Source organism: Euprymna scolopes, chromosome 17, assembly GCF_053919585.1.
Source record: "Euprymna scolopes isolate OS-2025 chromosome 17, ASM5391958v1, whole genome shotgun sequence".
NCBI classification, from domain to species: domain Eukaryota; kingdom Metazoa; phylum Mollusca; class Cephalopoda; order Sepiida; family Sepiolidae; genus Euprymna; species Euprymna scolopes.
In genome coordinates this window covers 120,698,382-120,725,850 of record NC_136498.1, presented here as the reverse complement: position 1 = coordinate 120,725,850, position 27,469 = coordinate 120,698,382, and the positions used below count along the sequence as shown (strand labels likewise).

General features: G+C 33.4%; 1 protein-coding gene and 1 pseudogene across 7 annotated transcripts in view; both read left to right on the top strand.

Annotated features, from left to right (window-relative positions):
- LOC145296942 (brefeldin A-inhibited guanine nucleotide-exchange protein 1-like) overlaps nt 1-27,469 on the top strand; it is a 259,000-nt gene that overhangs the window by 49,976 nt on the left and 181,555 nt on the right. The gene's annotated exons all lie outside the window — the stretch shown is intronic.
- LOC145297158 (U2 spliceosomal RNA) lies at nt 8,876-9,005 on the top strand (annotated as a pseudogene).

The following is a 27,469-nucleotide window of genomic DNA, read 5'->3' as shown; positions in this document are numbered from 1 at the left end:
TCAGGTTGGTGACTCTTTTAAACCTGAGCGAGAGACAAGCAGCAGATGCACCAGCCCAGATGTGACAACAGTACTCCATACATGGGGAATGGTGGCCTTATAGAGGTACAAGATACTGTCAGGCGTAAGTAGTTTTCTAGCACGGTAGAGGGAGCCAATTTATTACCAATATGTTATCTTCATCAAGCTCTGTCACCCAGCTTAGGTTATAGACCTCAAATCAAGATTATCCTGGCAAGCTTCTTTAACTGACCTCATATTGGGCCAATTCTCTTCACATCTGCTCCCAGTGGATGCAGTCAAGTGTTCCTTGTTTTGTTTTCTGTTTTCACTTTTTTTCTTGTAGGGTCCAAAATCTTTTTACACAAGATAGACGCCTGAAAAGTTTGTGGTTTACCTATTTCTGAGTCTTTGTAGGATGTCGTTCTTCATTGGTCGGTGTGCTATTCTTTGCAGCAGATTCGTGTTGCTGATTTGTTGAGAGAACCGGACTTCTGCACAGAACTCAGGAAAATCTGATGTGCACAAAATTCTCTCTATTTATTATATCTACAATTTTTTTCTGTGACTCTGCTGTGTAGAGTAGAACTGATTGAATGTCTGGAGTCTGAGAATTTTTTTTAGTTGATGGAAGGCAACCTATGCATCACCAATCCATTTTTTTTTTTTTTTTTTTTTAGATCTGCACAGCCAGTTTCTCCATTTAATAATTTCCAACATTTAATATACAAAAACCTTGGTAATAGCATGAACTGAGATTTAATCAAAAACGTCCTACCTTCTCAGAAGATTTCTAATGAATCTTTGGTCATCGATCTATTCCACTATCTTGTACTAAACGTGAAAAATTATTTTAAAAATTTTAATTTTCAAAAACTGAGAATTTCACATTTCTCTCGGAGATTAAAATAAAGCATCTAAACGCAAGATTAAATAACTTTGCTCACAACTGTGTGACTACACTGGTATCATATTCAGAGATTAAATGCTTAAAGAACATTTTGCTATCATTAAAACTCTACAACAGACTAAGTCCTTAGTATTAATTAGACAGGATGAATGTTCGAGGGTTGTATAAAATAATCAAGAGTGTGCTGCCACAATGTTTATCATATTGAATAACACTGAAAATTTTTCTTAAGTCGGACCCAATAATTCAACAGATTTTTTTATTTTTTTTTTTTTACATGGAGGTCACTACTTATCAAGGCCCGGAAGCCACTCAGGGATAAGGGTTATTGCGTGTACAGTAATCAATGGGATAGTATCGTAGTAATCGTTAGTATTGGAGACTTGATAAAGTGTCTTACTTAAGGGGGCGGTTCATCAGGAATTTGTTTATGTTGGACTTGAAGACATCCAAATTGTAGTCAGGTGGGAAACAGGCAAACAGAAGAGAGTTCCACACGCATGCACTTCTAAGAAAGAAGCTTTGTTCGTGGAATCTACGCTTTGATTTAGGCACAGATAAATAGTGGGGAAAATTAATGACGGTAGTTTCAGCTAGACTGGTGTTTATCGTGAAAGATTGGCGAGAGGGGGGGGCAGAGATTGGAGCTCAGACGAGCACTTGCCATGGAAATAATAAAACAGAGACAGGTTCGCAACGTCTCTCCTGTGGGAGAGAGGTTGCAGGGAAGAGAAACGGGCATCCCTCACTAAGCCATGAAGTCTATTTTGTACTCTGTCAAGGCAGGATAGGCTGTTTTTAGCAGCTCCTGCCCAGATGTGGCAGCAGTACTCCATCCTTGGACATACTTGGCTTTTATACAGATAGAGAATTGCATCACTAAAATGGTTGACTAAATAGTGGTATACACCCTTTTGGTACATTCGGTGGGATCTTATTCTCATTTTTATCTGACCATGTTACCTAAAACATAAAGTGGATTACCCATTAAAGCCAATATTCCCTATGCTAGTGTCATCAGAATACTACGATATTAGAAAGTTATTTACTTGTTTTCTTATTCTGAAAAAAAAAAAAAAAGTCAAGCTGTTCCTTTCCTCCAGCAGTTCCTCTTCTAGTGCGTAGTTTAAAAATAGTATCGCGCAGCATTTTATTTTTTTTGTTAAAGATTCCACTAATATTAACCTGTTTTCTTTTCAACGTTTTCATTAATTTCCTTGTCTTTGTATGCATTACTTGCTGTTTATATACTTTTTAATGGAAATCATTCAGGCAAGGCATGAAGCCACTTGATGTAAGGAACTAAAAAAAAAAAAAAGAAAATACTACTTCAAGGTCAAAAACTTGCCAATGGTAAGTGTTACATGGGATAGATTCTAATCTAGAAAACAGCAATTCTTCCCTCTTTGTCAGAAACGTTGCTCATGGAATGTGAGGACTAAAGGACAAAAATGAGGGAAGCAGTACGTCTATGACAAAATTTAAACTTCCAAGTCATTTTCTTGAATTAACAAAAAAAATCGAACTTTCCTGCATAGCATTATATAAACAACTTACAGGAACCCCAGCCCCCTCCTTCTCATTGACCAGCAATGAAGTTATTTAGTTCATATTTTATGCAAAAGGATGCAATATTGGAGCGATGTGATTGGAACTTGCTAGATAGAGTGAGACCTAATATGTAATAGGTCGAACACAAGAAAGTGTCAATCTATCTATTTAGTTATCTATCTAGTTATCTATCCATCTTGGTCTATCTATCTATCTAACTGAAGAGATGGGGATGGGAGATGAATATGAAGAATATTTATAAAATCTGTCAAAATATGGCAAAATCACATCATAGACATGTTTACCGGAAGGTCTGATCAGATCTGCATGTGAGTCACATGATCAGGTTAGCTGGAAATCATTGAGAGTTGGAATTTGGACATTGAACACAGCAGACGGTTTAACAGGTCGTCCCCCACTTCACTGGGGAGGAAGCTAACGTGTGTGAAAATAGAGATCTAGAAGTAACCACGCAAGCAAAGATATTCACTTTCCATTCTTCTGTAATCGACACCTGGAAAGTGAATAAAAATGATATAAAACCAATCATTGTCTTGGAGTCAATGTGTTTCTTTGCAGCAGCCTTGCCAATGTCTTCTATGTATTTGTTCTAATTAATGTTACCTGTGAATGTTAGGACAAGAAGTTTGAATGTCCGACTCTCAGGTCAGGTGCTATTGGCCATGGCAGTTGGTGGTTAGGAAAGTTTCTTGCGGTTGTTTATAAAGAAAAGCTTTGTCTTGTTCGCATTAAATGTAACCTAAATTGGGAAGTAGCCATTTGTCTCTCTTCAAATCTGGGTGGTAAACGACTATCACGATTCTACACATCTTATACAGTAATACAGATGTTTTTTGTGTTTTTTAACTGAAAAAGAAACATTTTTTTTATATATAAACTTTCTTTCAAAGATTGTGAAAATGATCTCCTTTAGCTGAAATTCTATCTTGTATTTATTTACATGTTTGTAAATTGAGAGAAGATTGTTTTCTGAATTAAGTTTCGCTTGCAGTTTGTAATGTGACCAGGGAGTGAAAACCACCTTTGTTAAAAAAAGCAAAACATCTTGCACATTTGAAAGCATTTTCTTTTCTTTTTTTCCTTTCTTCAGTGCAAATCACATTCTCTCTCGTTGTGTAATGCTTGTTGAGAGCATTAATTACACTAATTACAGTCTTCATTTAATAATGCGAGGATAAAAATGTGCAGCCTAACGCCAGTGCAACCTGTTCATTCAGGAGAAACAGGTGACGAGGCAAGAGAAAAATTGATTTTTTTTTTTTTTGAAGGGGGGGGGGGGGTTAGGGTTATATATATGAATTGAAACTTTAGGAATAAAATGGCGATTTCTGAAAAGTCCATAGAATTTGTCAACTTGGAGAAAACCTATAATTTTTTTTTTGCATTTTCATTTTCTTTCTACTTCTTGGAATCACATGTCTTGGTTTCCTCAATTTTCCCAAGCAAATCCTACTAGTAGCAAAATTTTAAAAAATAAAAAAAAAAGTAAGTCCAATCATGAGAATATTAACACAATTTTATTAATACAGAAAAAACCAAATGAAATAGGCGAGATATTCCAACGGTTCCTATGCTAGAATTGAACTAATAATTTAATGAATATTTGAATATCGGTGTTGAAAAAGTAAATAAAATTTTGAACATTTTTGTGTATGTCTAATATTTGATATCAGTTTGATTTGTCATTTTCATGGCTACTCAACCAGTCAAAACGGGATTTGAACTCGGCACATCCAATTCTATGGATCATAAAGTTGGTTAATATTTATTTTAGAACTCTTAACGAACTCTTAAGAATGCTATGGCATATTTTTAAACCTCTTATTGTGTAAGCATTATATAGTTAATGTTTTGGTTGACAAAAAATTGTAATATAATTGTAGTAGTCTGCTTTAAGGAGTCACAATTGAAAGTGAAAGAGTCCTGGAGTTCAGTACAAGTAATTAAACTACTAGTGCTTGAAGGTAGAAATGTCTGGCATTATATAAGCCAGACGAATCCATATTGTCCATGGATAAAGAGGTGTTAACTACCCCAGAAAAATAATTTTAGTAAGAATCAACATTATCGTTTTCATGACTAAGACTACTTTCAATATCGCTGTCTTTACACACGGATGCATTATGGTCAAATATTAAAAAAAAAAAATGACTTTTTCAGAACTTTGTCTCTAAATTGACCTATTATGTACATAATTTGTTTCGGATAAAATTATCTTAAAATTTTACTTTTTAATCCAGAAATCCAGAAAAAAAAAAAAAAATGAAATTTAATTTTCTTTAAAGTACATTTTATTTGTTCCACAAAAAAAATATATTTGACCAGAAATACTTGATGAAAATTCATCATCATGCATTTCGGTTTCTTTGTAAACAAATCATTTTAATATTTTACAATAGTTAAAAAATAAAAAAATAAATAAATTGAAATTTGGAAGCATTATTGAATACATTTTTGTTTCTCAAATTCTTAACAAATCCTCATTTAATTAAGATAAAAAATTTTCAAATTTATTTGCATTCATTAATTTTTTAATAGAAATGAAAACAACGCTAATTTAACAAAAATAACTTATAAATTCATAACAGTTTGGATTGATTAATAAGTTAATAAGCAACCAGTAATGTAATCATTACATTTAAATCTTAACGTTACTGGTTACTTGTCGCGTAACCCGGCAATCAGTCATAATTGTTTGCTTATGAGACTACGTTGGGGAGCTGTGACACCTTGCATCCTACTGTTGCTCTTACTGGTCCTGTAAACCATTAATGTGATAGGGGTGCTGAATAGTGGATGAACAATAGACCAGCTGGCTCTATTTGATATTATTATAGACGAGTGCCTGGATAGCATTGAAAATTTTCCCTGTCCAGTCAAAGATGTCGTCAGCCCAGTTCTTCTGTCTGCTTTGTCTTCTTTTTCTCTAAGCTGTTCTTTGCAGCATGGTCTTTGCAAGCCATTCTGTGTTACATGCCCATACCATTTGAGTTTTCTCTTTTCCACTGTGGTCAGTAGATCTTCATAGTGATGCCAAACTTTCACAAACAAAAACAACAAAAACAAACTTAACTAGCTACAACCACTATAAACGATTTTCCCCACTCTCTATCTGTGCCTAAATCTAAACGCAAATTCCATGAACAAAGTTTCTTCCTCAGAACTGCCCGCCTGTGGAACACTGTTTTGCTATCCTGCTTCCAGGTTGAATACAACATGGTCATCTTCAAATCCAATGTAAACAAGTTCCTGTTGAGCCGTCCCCATAATCAAATTCAACTCAATTTACACCATTAACGATTACTACACTATCACCGTACATTCATTAACCCTTATCCTTGAGTGGCCTTCGAGCCTTGATGAGTGGCGACTCCCAAGTAAAAAAATAAAAATAAATAAAATTGTTGGGTGATCTTTCCGCAGCATTCATGAGGCATTTCATTTTTACTTCTCGGATCCTCCTTTGTAGATCTGTGTTCAGTGTCCATGCCTTGCATGTGTAAAGCATAACTGAGATGACTAGTGTATTTAGTGGTTTCACCTCGATTCCTAGGGGGATATTTCTATCATAAAATTACTTTTAACAAGGCTTTACGTAGCGAATGAAACAGTCGCATTTGTGAGTGAATTTTCAAAATGGCGACTAGAAATAATAAAACGTTTATCTTTTGGCAATTGTGTGTTTTTTTTTTCTTTTTTTTTTTTTTCACTGATAATCTTCCAAAGTTCATTACTGAATAAAAAATGTCTTTTTAACCATTATTTTTTTCTTTAATAAATTGAGCAAAGTCAAATTATTTAAACAATAAGTTTAATAGAATTATATATTTTTTTTTAACAAAGGCTGTTTAAAAAAATATCTGAAGAAATTCGGACGTTTATACCTAAAAATAAAATCTCAACATAAAATTTGTGCATATTTAGAATTGCACTTATTAAAAATAAAGAAAAATCTTTGTATGTATTTATCATGGAACGAAGATGTCATATTCCAAAAATCAGATGAGTTTGGCTAGTAACTTTTCTATTTGGCTAGTAAATGAAAATATTTAGTTTTCAAAGGTCAACTAAAGATGAATTTGTCTATAGAGCCCTGTTTAATAATGCTGTTTGTTTGTGTTCAGTTTTATTGCCAGAAATTTTTAATAATGCTTTGAGATTTCTATGGAGAGACAGAAATTTCAAAGTACTATTAAACTAATATTTGGTAGTAAAACAAAGCACAAGTATTTTAATTGAATGTGCTTTGAACTCCAAGCACTTGTACCCCCTCATTGTAAATACCTGCAACTAACCTAACAAGCAACAAAATCCCACCCCTACTCTATAGAGATCCCTAGATGCCAGAAAGCCTTCTACTCAAATAGTTTCTTCCCTCGAACTGCAAGACTTTGTAATTCTCTCGGTTTCTCGTTTCCCTGACTGTACTGACATGCAGAAGTTAGTGTCACGTGAACAGACATCTCGCTACTCAAGTCCCTACATAGTAGTTCTGCAAATTTGGTCTCAAATAGTAGCCGTTACGTCAGTGGCTCTGTACCTTGTTGGAATGAAATAATAAAATTATAAAAACAAGCAAATAAATTGCATAGTTAAAAATCAAAACTTTATGGAATTTATAACGTGACCTTAGTCATTACTATAGTCGCATTTGATCTTATCCCGGGTAACACTGGATAACAGTGTTAATATAATAATAAACATTTATATTAATACATTAATCCTGCTAGATATGCATCCTGCATCCCTAATACATACAGATACAAAAAAAAAGATGCAATAAACTATACAATGTGTTCGAGGGATGCACCTTAAATGTTAAAATTATTTTTAGCCTTTCTCGTCTCCAAAATAAAAATTTTCTGGGTGATTGTGCACAATTTTTATTAGCTTAAACTATGGCTTCCTTTTCTTTAACTATGAGTTGCTTCTAGTTCAGAGAAAAGCCAGGGGTGGGGGGACGAATCTACATTTCTCTGTCTATTAAAAGCATAAATTATTAATACAAAATTTTAACGGTTTTAAGACCAAAACAAGTTTAATATTTCGAATCATAACAAATTCTCCATCAGGAAAATCCAGATGTTTTTTACTTTTTTATTATTATTATTATTATTATTATTATTATTATTATTATATTAATTTTTTTTAGGCCGCATGGCGGTGATAATCCTCTTTTTCAGATGTTGTTGAAGTATTGAATGTTCATTACAGTGTGAGCATCGGTTAACGTGTGTGTGATATAATATAGGAATTCAGTTTTTAAGGACTGTTGATGCATGGAAATTTTCTCACAAATGTAAAACCTTAACTGATTTAACTTCAAATCCTAACTGATCACATGACCAGAAGCCAACAAATCAGCAGATTTCTACCTTTGTATCAAGCAATAGATCTATTTGCTTGTACTTGTAGCATTACTGTTTTGTTTTGTTTTTTTCCATCGGGGAGGGGGTTCCCCTAAATTAACAGTGCAGACCATTCCTGTAATGACCTTTTCTGTGTTGTTTGTGGTGTTCTGTGCAGTTCTAGGAAGTTTATCTTCCCAGACTTTGCTTTTTCTCTTAGAGAAGGAGGTTAGTTTATGCTTCTCCTTCAATGCGCTGGATTTTTAATCCCACTTTTCGGCCCGTGTATTACGTTTCTTGGAGAGGAAAAAATACTCTCCAGTTGGATTGGGCCGCCATCCTCCATGCTAAGCATAGGTGAAGTAAGTTTATGAATTTTAGCAAATACTAATTAAACACTTAACTAAGAAAACATAATTTCGGTAGTTAAGTAATCTATTTTGTGAAATGTTATCGCTTGGAAACAGTTGAGTTACTTTTCCAGCATTAAAGATTTCAACATTCACTTGTGGCCGTGACTCTCCTTTCATGAGGATTTTGAGTCTATTTATCAGCAACAACCAAAAGGATATTCTTATTGGCTCAAGCCGGATATTTCAACAAACCAGTTTTTATAAATTTTTGTTTGAGTATATAATTTACTGTGGCCCCCTCCCCCTGGCGTACATTTTTATTGTTTCTTTTAAAGACTGGCTCTCCTTAACTTAGGTCTTTTCATGAATTAGGAGTGCAGTCTGCAGTGCAGTGTGTGTGTGTGTGTGTGTGTGTGTGTGTGTGTGTGTGTGTGTGTGTTTATAACAATGAAATGTAATTTGCTTGAAGCATTGTGAGAGTTATGTATTTAAGGAAATGCTTTCACAATGCAACGAACAGAAAGTCTGTTGAGGAAGGAAGACAGAACGAAGTGATATATATAATAGCAGGCTGTGTATGTGTGTGTGTGTGTATATATATATATATATATATATATATATATATATATATATATATATATACACGTTTTATTTTTTATTATCGTATCTTTCTGTTAAGTTACATTATTGTTTCAGCTTCTTGGCCTTTTGGTCAAGATCAAAGTGTAGTATCTGTTCTTCAGATGCTGCACTTCTATTTCTTCTCTTTCGGTGGAGGAGAAATCCTCCACGACTGAGACAATTTTTATTTTTGTACCTTTTCTCCACGTTAAAAAACGACCCTGGTGTCTAACTCTGTCCCGTGGGGAGGCATAGTAAATAGGTACATTATTGTTTCAGCTACCCGGCCGTTTTTTTTTTTTGGCCATCTGTAGCTTTCTCAGACTTTCAAAAAAACGGCCGGGTAGCTGAAACAATAATATAACTTAACAGAAAGATAATGTAATAAAAAATAAAACGCATATTTGCTCTACAACAGTATTGAGCACTTTCTTCAGTTTTTATTAATTACCATTTCCACTATATATATATATATATATATATATATATATATAATTTCCGCAAAACCTTTGGCCTTGATTGAGAGGGAGACTAAAACTTGCTGGTATGGTTTCAAATAATCTGAAATAACAGCAATGGGAGACTTGATTCCAAATATTTCTCTCAAGTTATATCTCTCCTCGTTTGGAAAAAGGGTACAATTATGAATATCTCCAGTATCAAATAATCTTTATACACTGAAATTTACTTTATCTATGAAAACCAAACATATGAGAAATATTTGGAATCAATTGCTGTTATTTCAGATCATTTAGCAGCAAATTTGAGTCTCACCTACATCAAGGCCAGAGGTTTTGGGGAAATATCAGATATTTTGTAATTCATATGCAAAGCTAGGAAAATAAATGACTATGATTGAAACATTGGTAAAGGTGCAGTATCTTTCCACACTTAAAAAAAATCATTTAAAATTACCACTATTATGGATTTTCGAGGGTGTTGAAAACAAAAGTAATGTTTAAAACTTCAGGAAAAGAAGAGTTTCCAAGATATAAAGAAATTATAGTTTTAAAAAGTAGGGGATCACTTTTCTATATTAATTTTATGTAAAATGGGCTACCTTTTTTGGGGGCAGAAGTGCGGGGGGGCGTCTGCTTTTTATTTATCAATTCATTTTTTAGGTGTGGTGTTTTTTTGGTAATTGTGGCCTAAGTAGATAACACAAAACCTACCTTAAAACTTGTTTTCTACAGATTTCGGGTGTGCTGAAAACGAATATCGCATTTACATTTTCTGCAAATAAGTATTTTTCCGGGTATTAAGCAATGTAATTCTTTGTTAAAAGTGGTGGCTATTTTTTGTACATGCAAGTATGCGCATATTTTCACTTAACACCAGTAAAAATACTTATTTGCGGAAAATTTAAATACGATGTTTGTTTTCAGTACACTCAAAAACATGTTAAAAAAAAAGTTTGAGGTAAGTTTTGTGTTGGTCTACCAGGCCATAATAAACAACCACCCCTAAAAAAAAAAAAAAAAAAAACCCTCCCAAAAGAAAAGGTGCCCATAATGTGTGTTCATTTTATGTTAAATTAATATTAATATAGAAAAGTGATCCTAATTTTTTTTTTTTTTTTTTTAAGCTATAATTTCTTCATATCTTGAAAACTACTAGTTTTCTGGAATTTTAAATGTTTCCGTTTTCAGCACCTTCAAAAACCTGTAATAGTGGTAATTTTAAAGGATTTTTTTTAGGGTGGACAAATACTGCACCTTTGCGGGCTTTTTAGAGATTATAATACTTTTCTATGGTTCAAATTTTATAACAATTGGTAAAGATCAGAACAACATTAGTACTGTCAGTTTCAAATCCAACACAAAGGGGACTAAGCTATGGCCATATATGTTGGACTCTCTTTTGCACATCAGAGATAAAATGAATAAAATTTATCCTAGGTTCATATTTTTTTAAGTTTTTTTTTTTTTTTTTTTTAAATTTCTTAAAATTATAATTATGGATCATTATTATTAAAATTTTTTTTTCTTTTTAGTTATTTTGGTTTTGATATTCTATTTTTTCCTCGAATCTACTCTCCTGAAACTGGAAGTTTACAATTATGAGACTGCTAGGAGACAAAGTTGATTTATTTTCTCCTTTAAGAAAAACTAAAAAATAAAATAAAATAAACACATAGTGACAAAATCTCTGGGGAAAAAAAAGAAACAATAAATAAATAAAAATAAAATTTTTTTAAAAATTAAGAAAAAAAGAAACTGAAATAAAAATGATTGTAGATTGCAAAAAACACAATATTCTACACAGGGTGCGGTCACCATTTCTGGTGAGACAGATATAAACGACTGAAGATTCCAGCATAAACTGGTGCCTTTAGTGTTGAATTTGAAACCGATGGTATCAATGTTTTTCTGATCTTCTGTAACACACACACACATATACATATTATTGCATTTTGCTTTGCGGTGGCCTTGGAAATAGTTTTGAGTCAGAAATGGTTTTGTTCAAACAAGTGCATCTCACTTTACCAAGAATTGATTGTTTCAGTGATGCCAGAATAAAAATTAAGAATGTTATAATTTGATTGGTTACTAAATTACTCATTTTTAATCGCATGCAAGCGACTCTATAAGTCACTCCGTCGGTCGGTCGGTTTGTCGGTCTGTCCGTAACACTTTTGTGCTTGGTCTGCTGTTAATAAATGTTGTTCTTAGCTTTTTATGCTTTTCTTGTACTTTTGGCCAAGATTCTTACTACATGCTGTATTTATTGTGATATAAAGTGGAGGATCACTTTTCTGTATTAATCTGATGTAAAATTATCACCCACTTTACAACCAGTCAGTCTCAAAGCCATTCAAGTCAGTCTCCAGATCATTCAAGTTGTTTTTGAAGGATTCCAGTTATTTTTTAAGCATTGAAGTCATTCTTAATGTCATTCAATTCATCTTTAAGTTAATTAAAGTCATTATAAGTCATTTACTTTTTATTTATTTAAGTCATTTCAGCCCATTTTTCGGTCGTTTTAGTTTATCTTTAAGAATTTCATGTCAATCCTACATTCACGCATTCATTCATTACATGAGAGCACACGACTAATGGTTATCGGCCTTGTTTTTTTCTCGTGTAATTTTCAATAATAAAGACTGAAACAGAATTTACCAAATTTACAAATAGAATCCAGGAAAATTTTAAATGGATAATAAATATTAATAGTATATTTTTTGATAAAAAGAAAAAACATCATTTTATTCGACAGCAAAAGCGATGAAAGGCAAGTTTCTCTCTTGTACAAAATGAAAGAATTGGAAGCTGCATTTCTTTTTAACTTGAATGCACATTGAAATGAAACGCTCGCCTGCTAAGTTAAGCTGAACTTAAAATGGTTTTATTATAAATCTCCATTTTTGTATTTTTTCATATAAATAACATTTATTGTTGGTTAATTCACACCAAAGATTTAAATAGACATACAAGTATATAAATAATTGTACAGAGATGCAAAAATGGAATTTTAGCAGGTTTGAATTATCCGATCCGATGAAATGTATCTTACATTGGAATTAGATTTTAAATTAGCATTTTCTTGTTTTTTGTGATTGTTTGTCTTTCTACAATCTCTTGTAGATATAGTAGGATAGACTGGACCGAGGTATTGAGGGATCATGGGATATTTTCAGTGTTGAATTGCCAAATTATAAAAAAATTATTTAGCTGGAATTCATAATTGAGATAAGTATTATTTATTAATAATATATATACCATTCATTACGGACCCGACCACGGAAGATCAGATAATGAATAAACGTGAATTTATAAGACCAAAAAATTCAACCTTGATCGCCCTTCAGAGCCCGTGGCGCAGTCGATAAACGTTGAATATTTACGGTTCCAAATGAGAATTGTCTGAAGATAGCGGTTTCAATCCTACCTAAATCCAGCCAGAGGCTTACTTGGCCAAAACGTGGTGAGACGACAACAACTATGGAAGGCAGTAATTGCTGAGAATGCAGTTAGGAGATTCGGAGTTCCTATCGCGGTTACCACCTGACGAAGGCCAGAGGAATAGTTGTCCGAAACATCGTGAACAACAACTAATATAAAAGATGAGGATAATAATCTACAATAAATAAATTAATAAATAATACTCATCTCAATAATGAATTCCAACGAAATATGTATTCTTTTTGTGTAACCTCTGATCTTCAGCTGCATCTTTTTTAAACTTGAAAACCTGTGCAGGATGTAATTCTTGCTTCCCTTATTTTTCCTTTAGTCCTCACATTCCAGGAGCAATGTTTATGGCAAAGAAGGAAGAAATGCTGTTTTCTGGGTCAAAATCTTTCAAGAGTTTGAGTCACGTTTAAAATTTGGACTCTGCATCCTTGATTTTGGGCATCTTTTTCTTGTCCCTTCATCCCTCTAATTGATTTATTCAATAGTCATCTTTCTAAGTTGACTCATAAAGCTGAAGCACTTCGATGACAACGTGTAATGCTTTATTGACATTCAATGGCATCGTCGCTGTCGTTAAAATCTTGACAACCAATTTGCTCCTCTCACACACAACAATGTAAGTACTTGAACGTGTCAAATAAGTTTCGCTTATCTGTTATTATCAAAGCTGATATGAAGAACAAGGTTGTAAAATTGGTCTAATGGATACTGTTGATAACTATGGCACTGTCAATGCCAGGTTCAAATCCTGTCACATTAATATAAGGTGGACTGATAAATTTGCCGTCTCAAAGAAAACACTACAGTTTTATTTTAAAACTTTTATTGAAAAAATCAGTTCAGGTAAATTGATTATGTAGTAGAGCTGGCATCTATTCAATGTAGCCACCTTCAGCCTCAATCAATGCCTTATGGGCTTGGAACTGGGAGCACGTCTTTTCCATAAGCACTGGCGGAAGTTCGGCGCATACTCGGCGGCGATCAGGCTGGTTTTGGTATTTTGGGAGGTCATGTTGGTGATGTTCTCGACGTATGACCAAACAAAGTAGTTCAGTGGGTTCAGGTCAGGAGAGGAAGTGGAGGAGAGCAGTGAGAGAAGGGAACAAAATCGTAGCACTCCTTCTGAAGCCAAACTTAGGTCTCTTAGGATTTGTGGGCTGATGCCAAGTCCTGCTATCAGTAGCCACCTGTTTGCACCAGAGGATCACCATACTCTTCAGCACATCTAGGTACACGTTGATGTTGACTCACACCAAAGACCATAACCATTGCCAGAAACTTTGTTTTCATCACTCTGGACATGCCCTTGTTATTCGTGGCAATCCAGTGATGTATTTTGAGGGTGCTGGCAATGGCCCTGTTGTCATAAGAGCAGGAGTTATACAGCGGTGCATCATCTGTCAACTGTGAATGCAGCTCTGGTCCCGGAAAGAGATAAGGCTCAACACAAAGGTCAGAATCTACCAGGCCCCTGTCTGCTTTATGGCTATGAAACCTGGCCTATGTGAGCAAGTGACCTTCGCAAGCTGGAGGTGTTTGATCATCATTGCCTATGCCCAGTCCTGCTGGCCACAATTCATCTCTAACAACATGGTCCGGCATGCTGCAAGATATACTCCCTTCAACAATCTCTACTTGCCAGATGCTTTTGTTGGTTTGGTCATGCGCTTTGTTGAAACTGAGGTGACCTTATTCGTGAAACCATTGACCCAGCAGCACCACCACCAGGTTGGAAGAAGTGCCGCGGTGGGCAACTCAAAACCTGGCTCAAGAGGGTGAAACAGGATGCTGAAATGATCCTTGGCCATCACCTCTAGGGGCTCCACCAATGGAACCACGAATGGCTTACACTCGTAACAGAAACAGCCTCGAAATGCTGTGCCTGGTAGGCCGTTATACAGGATGCGGTAAACTTGTTGGATGGAGCCGGCTCAACCGATCCAGGGTGAACGCCACAACAAGTAGAAGTATACAAATAACTGTTGACAATAGGTCTTGTGTTTAGACATTAAGATGTTGGCATGCAATAAAACACATCAAGTACCAAAATGTTTATATGTAGACACAATTTATTTAAAAAAAATTTTTTTTTCCAGAAAAACTTTAACATGGATAAAAACAAAATAAAATACTATAGATGTGTGTATGCATGCAAATATTCGTACAAACTTCAAAAGTATGCTGTGTGTATACGCGTATTAAAAAAGTGAAGGTTCACAATAGATTGCTTGACTTTAAGAAAATATGAAACTTCAAGAGTAATCTCCCTTGAAAACAAAATTCAATATTTTAAATTCAAATGAAAAGAAATCATTAAATTTAAATAAGCAGAAGATATTTTGAAACCCAGATTTTTCCCAAACCCATAAACCGGAAATTTCTTTAAAAAAAAAAAATGTAAGTTCATAAAAGATTAAAAATAAATTGCAATTCGGGAGGGGGGGGGGTGAAAGCCATTTCCAGTGAGAACATATATAAACAGAGGCTGGAGAGAGTTTCATACTTTTTGACCATGAAGTAGTCCCGTTATATTGGGTTTTAAACCGACAGTAACTTTTTTTTTTCCTCTGACCTTTTTGTAAAATTTAAAAATAAATATGCTCTTATATTGAATTTTTTTTATAATTATGCACTTTGCTGGAGTTCTTTCCCCACAAACACCACACAGTGTTTGTGCGCATATATATATATATATATATATATATATATATATATATATATATATATATCTTTAAAGTTTTTTAACCTTTAAAACTATATCATAGAAATTAGAAATAATGAATAAAGTTATAGTTTTTTGTTGAACAATTAACCTTCTGCAATTGGTGAATCAATTTGCTTGCATGAATTCACAATGGTTCTAATGTTATTTCAGAGATCATCAGTTGTTTACCCCAAAACACTGTTTCAAGGATTTGATATATATATATATGATACGTCTAGAGAGAGAAATATGAACAGATTGATGAAGAATCTGTGGAGAAGTAGAAAAGTTTTCAATCTTTATTTGCAACAACAATGAATTGGATTGATCGTTTGGAGAAGGTGTTGACTATGCACATCCAAATCCCCCCCCCCCCCCAAAAAAAAAATGCAACTTGTATGACATTCAATTTGTTTCAATTCTAAAACAAGTTAGATCGTTTGTTTTGGGTTTAATGCGCTTTTTAATCCTGCTGGGAGAATTCTTCTAGATTTGCATATTTTGAAAATATCCACCAAAAGTGCCTATCACGTCTTTTCATCTGCTTTAACATAGCATATCTATCCAACTATGATGTTTAAAAAAAAAAAAGAAAAAAAAAACAAAAAAAACAACAATCCATGTAGATTTCAGAACAAAAGCTAAAGTCGATGAAAAGTATGAACATATGTGTGGCTTTCATGTTTAATATTTCCTGTAAAATATTTTTTGTTATTTTTTTTTTTTAAGTGTATTATTGTTGAAGGATGACAAGAAAATTTGACAGGAAGACAAAGGAGATTGGAGAAATGTCAACACAATCTAACAAATGAATAAAAATTTTGAGAAAATGATAAGTGATAGGCATAGACAAGGAAGGAGTTGAGGAAAAGCAAGAAAAATAAATCTTGGTATTGCTATTGTGACCTTGTGAGAGAGGAGTGCCTCTTTAGCCAAAGCATTTTATGGATATACGTTGCAAGGTGCTGATCAAACGCACGCACATCATTGTAGAGAGTAGGGAGGGGGGTATAGTAACAAACGGAAATTGTTAATGAATTTTTTTCTTTTTTCTTTTTTTGTGCATATGTAATATTAATATTGTCAGCCCTTTTGTTAATGAGGTCCACCTAAAATTTTATTCAAAATTGTTTTTTTTTTTTTTTTTTTTTTTTTTACGAAGGAGTCACCACTTATCCTCGATGGCCTCTGAGCCTTGATAAGGATTAAAAAGTGTAGTCAATGGGACGATATCATAGTACGAATAATCGTTAGTAGTGGAAATTTGGTAAATTGGATTACTTAAGGGGAACTGCTCATCAAGAACTTGTTTACGTTGGACTTGAAGACGACCATATTGTAGTCAGCTGGAAAGCAGGCAAACAGAAGAGTTCCACAGGTGTGTAGTTCTAAGAAACTTTGTTCATGGAATCTATGTTTAGGTTTAGGCACGGATAACGAGTGAGGGAAATTATTAAGTGTTTTTTGTGAATGTTTGGTGAGAAGGGACCATAGATTGGAACACAGACGAATTGTAGGGTTTTGTTTTCAATTACATCCTTTAGAAAAGGCAATCACCACAAAGATAGTATGAGCTAGCAGAGTTGCCTGTATTTGGGATGGGGTGGGGCTAACATCAAATACAGCTTGGTAGTAAGGACTAGGGCTATGACAGGAGAATATTCTTTTCATTATTTTGACTCGAGTATATATCGGTTAATATCTTGTATGTTTTAAATAGTGATGTGGTTCTCGATTGATTAACTGTGTCGGGTATATACTCGAGAGTCAAAACAATAAGAATATTCTTTTGTCATAGCCCGAGTAAAGACTAACATTTTAAAATGATTGCATGCTCTTATCTTTTCAAATAGTTTCTTTATATACTCATAATTTCTATGTTCATAAAAATGTGACCATTTAGTTTTTAAATAATTTGATTCCATGATTCAGTTTAGTTTTTTTTTCATTTACTTTAAAATTTTTTAATAAATAAATTACAAAAATTTTAGTATTTTGTTTGTTTCCAATTTTCTCACGTCACTGCAAATGTCCTTTTCGTATCTTTTTATTCATTAAAAATCCTTGCATATTTTAACATTACAAGATCAAACCTTAAAGATTATGTATCCAAGATCGTTTAGTCCAGAATAGAAAGTGATAGCTTTTTTTTTTAAATATTGTATCTCGAGGGAACAAGGTTCGGTCTGCTAAGCAACTTAAACTGAAAAAATGTTTATACCTTTCCAAAATCCAACCTCTAGCCCACGTCATGTGACATGATAACAAAGTTAAGTGAGAAATGTTTGTATACCTGGAAATAGAAAGTGACGTTTTATATACTTTGAATAATTTTTCTATAATATCTCCACCCAACAATATGCCCTCACTCAGCCAACACTGGGTAAAAGGGGGGGGGGAATAGTTGAACGCCATATTTGACACCCTGACAATGCTGGATAAATTTTCCTATTTGTTTGAAGAACCTTTGCTACAAATAACTATTTTGTGTATTCAAGTGTTTTTCCAGATGAGTGGGCTTCACTGTTTCTATTTATCTGCATGACCTTGACCATGTTTTAACAGCTGTTGATAATTAAACTCATTCATTTGTTTTCTATCTCTTCTCCTGTTTCAAATAGATTTGATATTGTCATCAATGATTCAAGTTCTCCTTTCCTCTTTGACTAAATTGTATACAATATATTGTTTATTAGCAGGGCTACCTGGCATTGTCCAGCATCCTAATTTCTATAGATTATGTCAATTACAGAAAAAAAAACAAATCCAAATAAATGTAAACAATCTGCTTAATATTTTTGTTTGAAATGTCAAAGTTCATTTTGGGTCGAAATAAGATTAAAAATACATGTCCTGAATGAGGTTCGAACAAGTGATGAGACGATTTCAAAATTTTTCCGTATTCCAATACAATTACAAATTCCGATTCCTTTCAAATTTCTCAATAGAGATTTTTTTTTTTTTTTTTTTTTCTGTAAAAAACTTTCTGTAATGTCTGCATATGTTTTTGCAAACATAAAAAATACACTTAGGTGAGCGTATACTACACAAGTAGATCTTTCTAAATATTTTTCCTCAAATATTTTCTTTGTAATTGATCAATAGGTACGGGTAAAAATGGGTGGATAAAAATAGGGGGACCCAGTTTTGAAAGCCGATTTATCATAATTTTTTTGTAGGTTTCCGAATACTTTTTGATTATATTTGAAGGATTAGAGACTAAATTTAATTTCCTAAAGGAAAAAAATGTTTGTACACATGAAAAACAAAAAAGTTATGAAAAATGTTTTCACGGCGAGTTAACCAGTTCAGCTAAATTTTTGAAGTTAAATAAATTCATTGTAAAGATGCCTTGAAAGATAAATATTAGTTTTCTGGGCCTATTTCAAAGATAATTTGTAAAGTCCTAAGATATTGAATTAAATAAAAAAAAAAACACCTTGTTTGTACAAAAAATAGTTTAATTAGCCCCCAAAAAGTAATTCTGCCGTTTGCCAAAACGCAACAAATAAAGGTTTGTAAACAGGATTATACGGAAACCCAAAATTACAGCCAATCGAAACGCTGTTTCAAAATGAACTCATGATGTTAAAAGGAGGTGGGGGTGTCAGTTTTTTGTTTTTGTTCATACATTCCTATTTTGAACGTTTATATCATTTTTAATTTTTTAATTTAATTATTTTTCTGTGTTCCTGTTTTTAAATTTTTTTTTTATTATTATTGTTTAATATTATATAAAAATTGTTATGCATTCATGCAAGCAAGGAAATTATTAAAATCTTGCATATAAAAATCATGCAACATCTGTAATTTAAAAAAAAAAAAGAAATATTTTTGCTATTATAATTTTTTTGTGTGAAAATATTAAATAAACAATGCTTAATTCAATGGTAATATCGGTAGTTCGAGAAATTAATTTTTCTTCAAGTTATATCAAATTCATTAATAATAACTTTAGGGGCTTTTTTTCGTAATGGACCTGTAAAAATGAAATAATTTTTTAAAAATTGTTATAATTTACGATGCTTTATTTCCATAAAAAAAGTAAAAATAAATTTATTTTTTTATTTTTTATTTTTTTTTTACTACAAACAAAAAGCCTAACTTTAGTAAAGGTATTTTTGTTTAAACAAAATAATACATTTCCACTAAAATTCAAATAAAAATAATGAGTTTGTTATATTCTGTGATCATTATTTTATAAATACTGAAAATTTCATTAAAATTGGTTAATTTTCTGATTTTTGGTGAATTTTTAAGTAAAGGGAAGGATCAAAAGGTTTATACATTTTGAGCATCGGCATTCATTTTGCTCGTACCTATTGATCGAAAATAGTGAAATTGCATCAATTGATAAAATGCAATTTGAAAATAATCGACGACTGATATGCAAAAGATAACGTTGGAGTAGAATAGTTTACAAAACCACCTTCCCATTTATAAATGAGTTTCTAAATAGTATAGTTGATATTTAGAAAATTCTTACCAAGTGAAGAACGGGTGGGGTGTGCATAGTTTTACTTTATGATTTGATTGATTTTGCTAATATCAGTACAAGATATATGTAGTAGGTCGATATGTTTTACTGTGAAATGAAAAATGGTGCAGATAATAATAATAGTAGCAAATTGTTAGATGAATGCCTTCAGCTAAAACACTCACAAAAAAAAGATTCTACCTTTTTAGCTAAGTACGTGTGAACACCTTGAAAACTTAGCAAAAAGAAAAAAAAGCTATTGTTGGATTTGGAGAACCCATTGATGTCCTAAATAGTATTTCCAGTTTGGCACAAGATATAACTTTGTGTCTGCTTCTGTTTGTCATAGCCTTTAGCTATGAATTTTTGCCTTAGTTTCAATGGACAACTTACTACACCATAATAACTGTTGAATTTCTGTTCCAGTTGTATATTTCTCTTGTGAAATGTTTGCAACTGGATGAATAATATCCAATAAAAAGTGCCATCTCTATATATAAAAGCGAAAATGTATGTTCGCTTTTTGTGTATGTCCAAAAAAGGGTTTTTTCAGAGAAACGGTCAGTCGGTTCACAACTGTTAAAAATTTTTTATATCACATGTAAATCGTAATATCTCACAGTTAACAACGGAGCTCGCCTGTCTATTTAATTTGCTTGACTTCGGGAAGATAAATATTCAACAGTTTTTGCTCGCCACATGTAGGTTAGGCCTTTTCCTATAATGTTTCCCCCTACCCCCAACGTCTGGGGGGGGGAGCATTCCCGCACTAAATGAAATGCTACCTCACAGTTAAAAGTTGACCCCATTAAATCATTAAAACGTGCACCTGCTAATTTTAGTAATTAAATAAATTCAAATGTGTTTCCGTTAACCATTGCGCCACCGTGAGATGCTAACGTTGCACTTTTTTTTTTCACACTTTAATTTACAACTTTGCCTCAAGGGTTCAGGTTCGATCCTCATACTTACCTACCAAAACATTTTTAAAAATTTTACCCCCCCCCCTCCCGGAGTTTCCACACACACCTCCAAACACCCGAGCAACGCCGGGTACCCCTCGCTAGTCAGCTATAATCAAAACCAAAACTTATGAATTCTTGGTAAAATTATTTATTACAAGAAATGGAAGTCCATAACAATTAAACGACTCAGATGTAGGCGTGACACAGAAAATAACACAGACGCTATCGTATTAATATATAGATAAAATGAAATTTTGTTTGGTTTTCTATAAAGTTTGTATGTTTTGTTATCTAGATTCATTATTATTTCTGAATTATTACTAGTGAACCATTTTTTTTTTTTTACCTGGCCTTAGTCTTTTAAAAATTTCAAACAACTTTGTAAAAGGTGTCAAATCAGCTGACTTGCCATTGTCGTTTTGACATGTCTCATTTCTGATATTAATTAATATTAATGGAATTTTTCCCTTTTCTATGTCATTTAACTTTATGCTTAAAATTCAGTTTCTAATATTATTTTTACATATCCGCATCCAATTTTTCTACAACTCTAATGTATTCCGTCTTTGGCTCGACAAAGACATAGTTGATCCTTTTTTATTACATCGATTAATAACTCTGACTGCAGCTGTCAAACTTCATGGTAAATATTGTGTTATTGTGGAAAATATTCAATTAATTAGTAAATTGCACAAATATTGTTTTTTCTTGTTTTTTTTTTTTTAATAAATTTTTTTTTTAAATTAAATGTCTACAATAGAATTGGCAGTATTGCCTGAATTACATGTAGAGTACAATCTATATATCTATAAAAGTGAAATTGTCTGTGTGTGTACATTTACCTACAAAACTACTCTGTCAATTTTCAGTCTACATACTCGAAATTTGAAATAAGGAGTATTGAGATTTGGGAAAATCTTTTTAATCCTTTTTCGGCCAGAAATTTGGCTGTCAAAATTCAACGATTTGACCTTTGAAAACTCTATGAAACTCTTCCGCCAATTTTGGGTCTAAGCACTTGAAATTTTAGATGTAGGTTACTTGTTTATGGATCAAACTTTTTAATTTGATTTGAGCCCAAAACAAATGTTAAGGGGGTAAAATTGGGGTCAAAGTTGAAAAAAAAAAAGAAAAAGAAATTGACCTCTGCGGTCTCTACTAAATTACTCAGGCAAATTTTGGTCTAAACATTTGAAATTTTACATAAAGGGTATTCAGACATAGGGAAAGCTTTTTAATTGGTTTTTGGACGAAAAATTTGGCTACCAAGTGGTCAAAATGAAAAAGATTTGACCGTTGCAGTCTCTAGCAAACTATTTAGCCGATTTTTGGTCTAAACATTTGAAATTTTACATAAAGGGTATTCAGACATGCAGCAAGCTTTTTAATCAGTTTTGGGGTGAAAATTTGGCTGCCAAGAGGTCAAAGTTGAAAGAGTTGATCTTTAATTATGATAAACTGGCTTGTAAAATTATGTCCCTCTATCATTGTACTTGTATTCTCTTTATGTACATACAAAATCCCATCCTTTCACTGCGGAGGCCCCTAGATGCTGGAAACCCTTCTGTTCTAATAGCTTCTGTTAAGTTTTGAGACATTGTGTTGAACAAAGATGGCGGCGTAGTTCAGATCAGTAACCAAGATGGCGGCGTAGTTCAGATCAGTAACCAAGATGGCGGCCAAGAATTAAATGCGGTCCGTGATATAGTTAATGGCGAACTGATCGAATCCAAAATTCGACAATTTTTATAATAATTTTGGGACATTTTCATTGGTTGTTTAGCACAGCCGTTGGTTATAAAAATGATTGGCGAATCCATTCCTCTCATACCCCCATCACAAGTCAAAAACATTCTACAGCTTCTCTCGGACTGCTAGACTTTAGAATTTCCTTCCTGCTTCCTTGACTGTCCTGATATGCAGAAGTTTAAATGTAATGCAAACTAACATTTCCTTTATCTCCCGATATGGTCGTCTGTAAAAATGGGACCAAATGTATCCAAGTGTAAAAACACTGCATTATTCAAAGCTAGGTTAAATAGGTACAAGTAATGATGGCGGGAAAATGATAGAGGGACATAGTTTTATAAGCCAGTTTATCAGAATTTTTTTTGTGATTTTCCAACTACTTTTTGATTGTATTTGAAAGATTAAAGCCTAAAGTTAATTTCTAAAAGGAAAAAAATATTTGTACACGTGAAAAAAAAATTATAATTAAAAATGTTTTCACAGCAACAGCATTCGCAAACTGACAAGTTAAACTAAATTTTGAAGTTAAATAAATTCATTGTAAAAATCACTTGAAAGATAAATATTAGTTTTCTGGGTCTATCTCAAAAATAATTAGTAAAGTCCTTAGATATTTAAAAAAAACAAAAACAACTTGTTTGTAAAGAAAAAAGAAAAAATAGCTTAATTAGCCCCCAAAAGTGAGTGATTCTGGCTTCGCTCAAGCAAGTCATCTAAGCATTGATTCTATGGAAGCCCAAAATTTCAGAAAGTCAAAAGGCTGGCTGAAAATGATGCCAAGTAGTTGGAGGAAGATAGGGAGTGCTGGTTTTCTTCTTTTTTCCCCAGCTGTGCATCCAAACATTCCTATTATGAATGTTTGTATCATTTTTACCATTTTTTAATTTAATTATTTTTCTGTGTTCTTGCTTTTAAATTAAAAAAAAACAAAAAAACTTATTATTCAAGATTATATAAAAATTATTATGCTTAAAGTTATAGGTTCATTCGAGCAAGGAAAATAGAATTTTACATATAAAAATTATGCGAAAAATGTAATCTAAAAAAAAAAAAAAAAAAAAAAATTTTGCTATTATTTTTTTGTGTGAAAATATTAAACAATGCTTAATTAAATGATAATATAGGTAGTTCGAGAAATCAATTTTTTTTTTAGTTATATCACATCCATTTTTTTTGTAATGTTCCTAAAAAATTAATTTTTCTTTTTTTATTGTTACAATTTACGACCCTTTATTTCATTTTTTTTTTTTTTTAATTACTGAAAACCATAACTGTTGTTTTGTAAATGGATTCGATGACATAGGTGGATATATGTACTAGGAGAATACCCAGCGTAGTCTGGGATTGGATTAAATAGGTGTATTTGTGTTCGCAGAATACCTGCCGTCGCCCGGGATTTGATGACATAGGTGGAATGTTTCCTAGCAGAAATACCCGGCATCGCCTGGGATCAGATAAGATTGGTTGATATAGGTACTAGCCAAATACCCGGCGTCGCCCAGGATTGGATGACACAGGTGGATGTATATACTAGCAGAATACCTGGTGTCGCCTGGGATTGGATGATATAGGTCGATAATTTTACTAGCATTATACCCGGCGTTGCTCAATATTGGAAGAAATTGGTGGATATATATACTAGCAGAATGGCCGGCGTCAGCCGGGATTGGATGACATAGGTGGATATATGTACTAGCAGATTACCCGGCTATGCCCGGGATTGGATGACATAGGTGGATATATGTACTAGCAGAATACCCAGTGGAGCCTGGGATTGGAAGGAATAGGTGTATATATACTAGCAAAATACCTTGCGTCACCCGGGATTGGATGACATAGGTGGATATATGTACTAGCAGATTACCCAGCAGGGCCCATGATTGGATTAAATAGGTAGAATGTTTCCTAGCAGAATACCTGGCGTTGCCCAGGGTTGGATAATCTTTCACGAAAAACACCCGTCTAGCTGAATCCACTGTCAAAAATTTCCCCCACTCTTTATTTGTGCCTAAATCAAAACATGGATTTCATGAACAAAGCTTCTTTCTTAGAACTGCACGCCTGTGGAACTCTGTTCCGTTTGCCTGCTTCCCACCTGACTACAACTTGGATGTGTTCAAGTCCAATGTTAACAAATTCCTAATGAACCGCCCCCTTAAGTAAACACTTCATCAAATCTCCACACTAACGTAATGTACTTGCAATAACCCTTATCCCTGAGTGGCTTCCGCGCCTTGATAAGTGGTGACCACTGTGTAAAAAAAAAAAAAAAGAAAAGGTAGGTGGAATGTTCTCTAGCAGAATACCTGGCGCCGCCCAGGATGTAATTAGACAGGTGTTAATACACACTAGCAGAATACCTAGGATCACCCTTGAATGGATTAAATAGGTGGAAGTATATAATAGAAGTGTACGCGACATATCCTGGGATTTAATAACCTTGCTGGAAATATATACTAGCTTTGTACCCGCCATTGCCCGGCATGTAAAACGTTGCAGGAAATATATACTAGCAGAATGTATCGAAGTTAATTTTTCAATAAGGTGGGTCGATAATGTGGGTTAAATCATTTAAAATGATTGTCGAAATTAGTAACATATCCAAGTATTTTGAAAAATGATGAAATGTGAGTTATTTTAGTGTTGTTTTTTAATGGAAAAAACAGCCCAGACAATATCTTAAATTAATTTTTTAGTAATGGGTGGGGGGCGATCATGTCGTTAAATCATGAAAAATGATTGTCAAAATTAGTGACATATCCAAGAATTATGAAAAATTATAAAATGTGAGTTATTTGATTAGTGTGTTTTTAATGAAATAGCCAAGACAATGTATCAAAGTTATTATTTTAGTAAGGGGGGGCGATAATGTGGGTTAAATTATGAAAAAATATTTTCGAAATTAATAACATATCCAAGAATTATGGGATTCAATGAGGTATGTAAAAATATATACTAGAAGATTAGCTGGAGTCACTCGAGATTGAATGAGATACATGCAAATGTATGCAAGCAGAATACACGGGCGCATGGGATCCAATGAGATAGATGCAAATATATACTAGCAGAATACCTGGTGTTGCCTTGGATTGGATGAGATTGATTGAAATATATACTAACAGAATACCTAGCGTCGCCCAGGATGTGCTGAGATTGATTGAGATATATACTAGCTGAATACGCAGCATTTCCTGGGATTGAATGAAGTAGGTGAGAATATATACTAATAAAATTCCCAACGTCGCTTGGGATTGAATGAGATAGGTGGAAATATATATGAGCAGAATACCAAGCATCACCCGAAATTTTATGAGGCAGGTTCAAATAAATACTAACAGAATACCTGGCATCGCCTGGAACTGAATAAGATAGGTACAAATACAGAATAGACCAATACTTGGCGTCACTCGGGATTGTATAAGATGGCTGCACATATACACTATCAGAATACCCGGCATTGCTCAAGATTGAATGAGATAGGTGAGAAAATATACTAGCAATATCCCTGGTGTCGTCCGGGAATGAAGGATATTGATGGAAATATCTATTAGCAGAATTCCTGGCATTGCCCCGTATTGAATGAGAATAATCACCGTCACTCTGAATTAAATGAGGGTGGTAAAAGATAAAGTTTGTACCAGAAATGGCTTAAACAATTTTCTATCTCAAAATTACTTTATTTGTGAAGTCAATTCCGGATATGGCTAAAACAGTTTACGATCTCAAAATTAAATTAATGCATATATATTGTTGGTTTACTATGAAAGTTTACTAGGCCAGTTTCTATAGGGGGGAGGGGTGATCTATATTTATTAGAATTTTTTATGTTATCATCCGGGCATGATGTGAGGGTTGGAGAGGTGGGTAGAAAGAAGCATGATTATGTTAATTTTAAATTCTCTTTTGGGGGTTGGGTTGGAGAGAGTAACGTTCGTTTTGGGGTCAAAAGGTATGTGAAATTGTTTCATATATGTATTTAAATTACCCGTCTTAGTGTAGATAAAATTATTTTAAATATGTGTTGTATATTCACCGTCCTTGCAAAGGTAATATTATTTTAAATATGTGTTGTATATTCACCGTCCTTGCAAAGGTAAAATTATTTAAATATGTGTTGTATATTCACCCTCCTTGCAAAGGTAAAATTATTTAAATATGTGTTGTATATTCACCGTCCTTGCAAAGGTAAAATTATTTCATATACATGCTGTAAATTATCTACCCTAGGTAAGATACAATTATTTCATACGTCTAATATCCGTCCTAGCTAGGTAAAATATCCTTTTGCTCGAAATAGAAAGTGATACATAGATATTAAAAATTACTCACTCCTAAGAATAACAAATATATTCAAAATCAAATTCAATTTTCTCATTGTTTATACGGTCCCGAGCAACGCCAGGTAGCCCCGCTAGTCTATAATATAAATCTCGCCTGTATGTATGTATGTATGTATGTATGTATGTCTGCCTAAAACTTTTGACATAGGTGACGAATTTTCATGAGATTGATGTCGTTTTGAAGCTCGACCCTTCATAGGATAAATATCGAAAAATTGGCCAAAAACATTAATTCCTTCACCCTCAACTGGGTACTTTTCTACAGGGAGGGGTCGCTTTTTCCACCGATATTTTCAAAAGTCATCATCTCTTTTCGATTGTCTAGCCTTAATTTAAACCTATGTCACTTCTGGTTTGGTGATGGTCGCAACAGCAAACGCGTCACGTTTTTCTGTTTGTTTTTTTTGTTTTGTTTTTCACGTTCTTTTCCCCCTTCACGGTACGGGTTCGAGCCTGCCTGTCTACTACCAATTTTTTGTATTTTGCTCAACACACACCTCCAAATAGCCGGGCAAC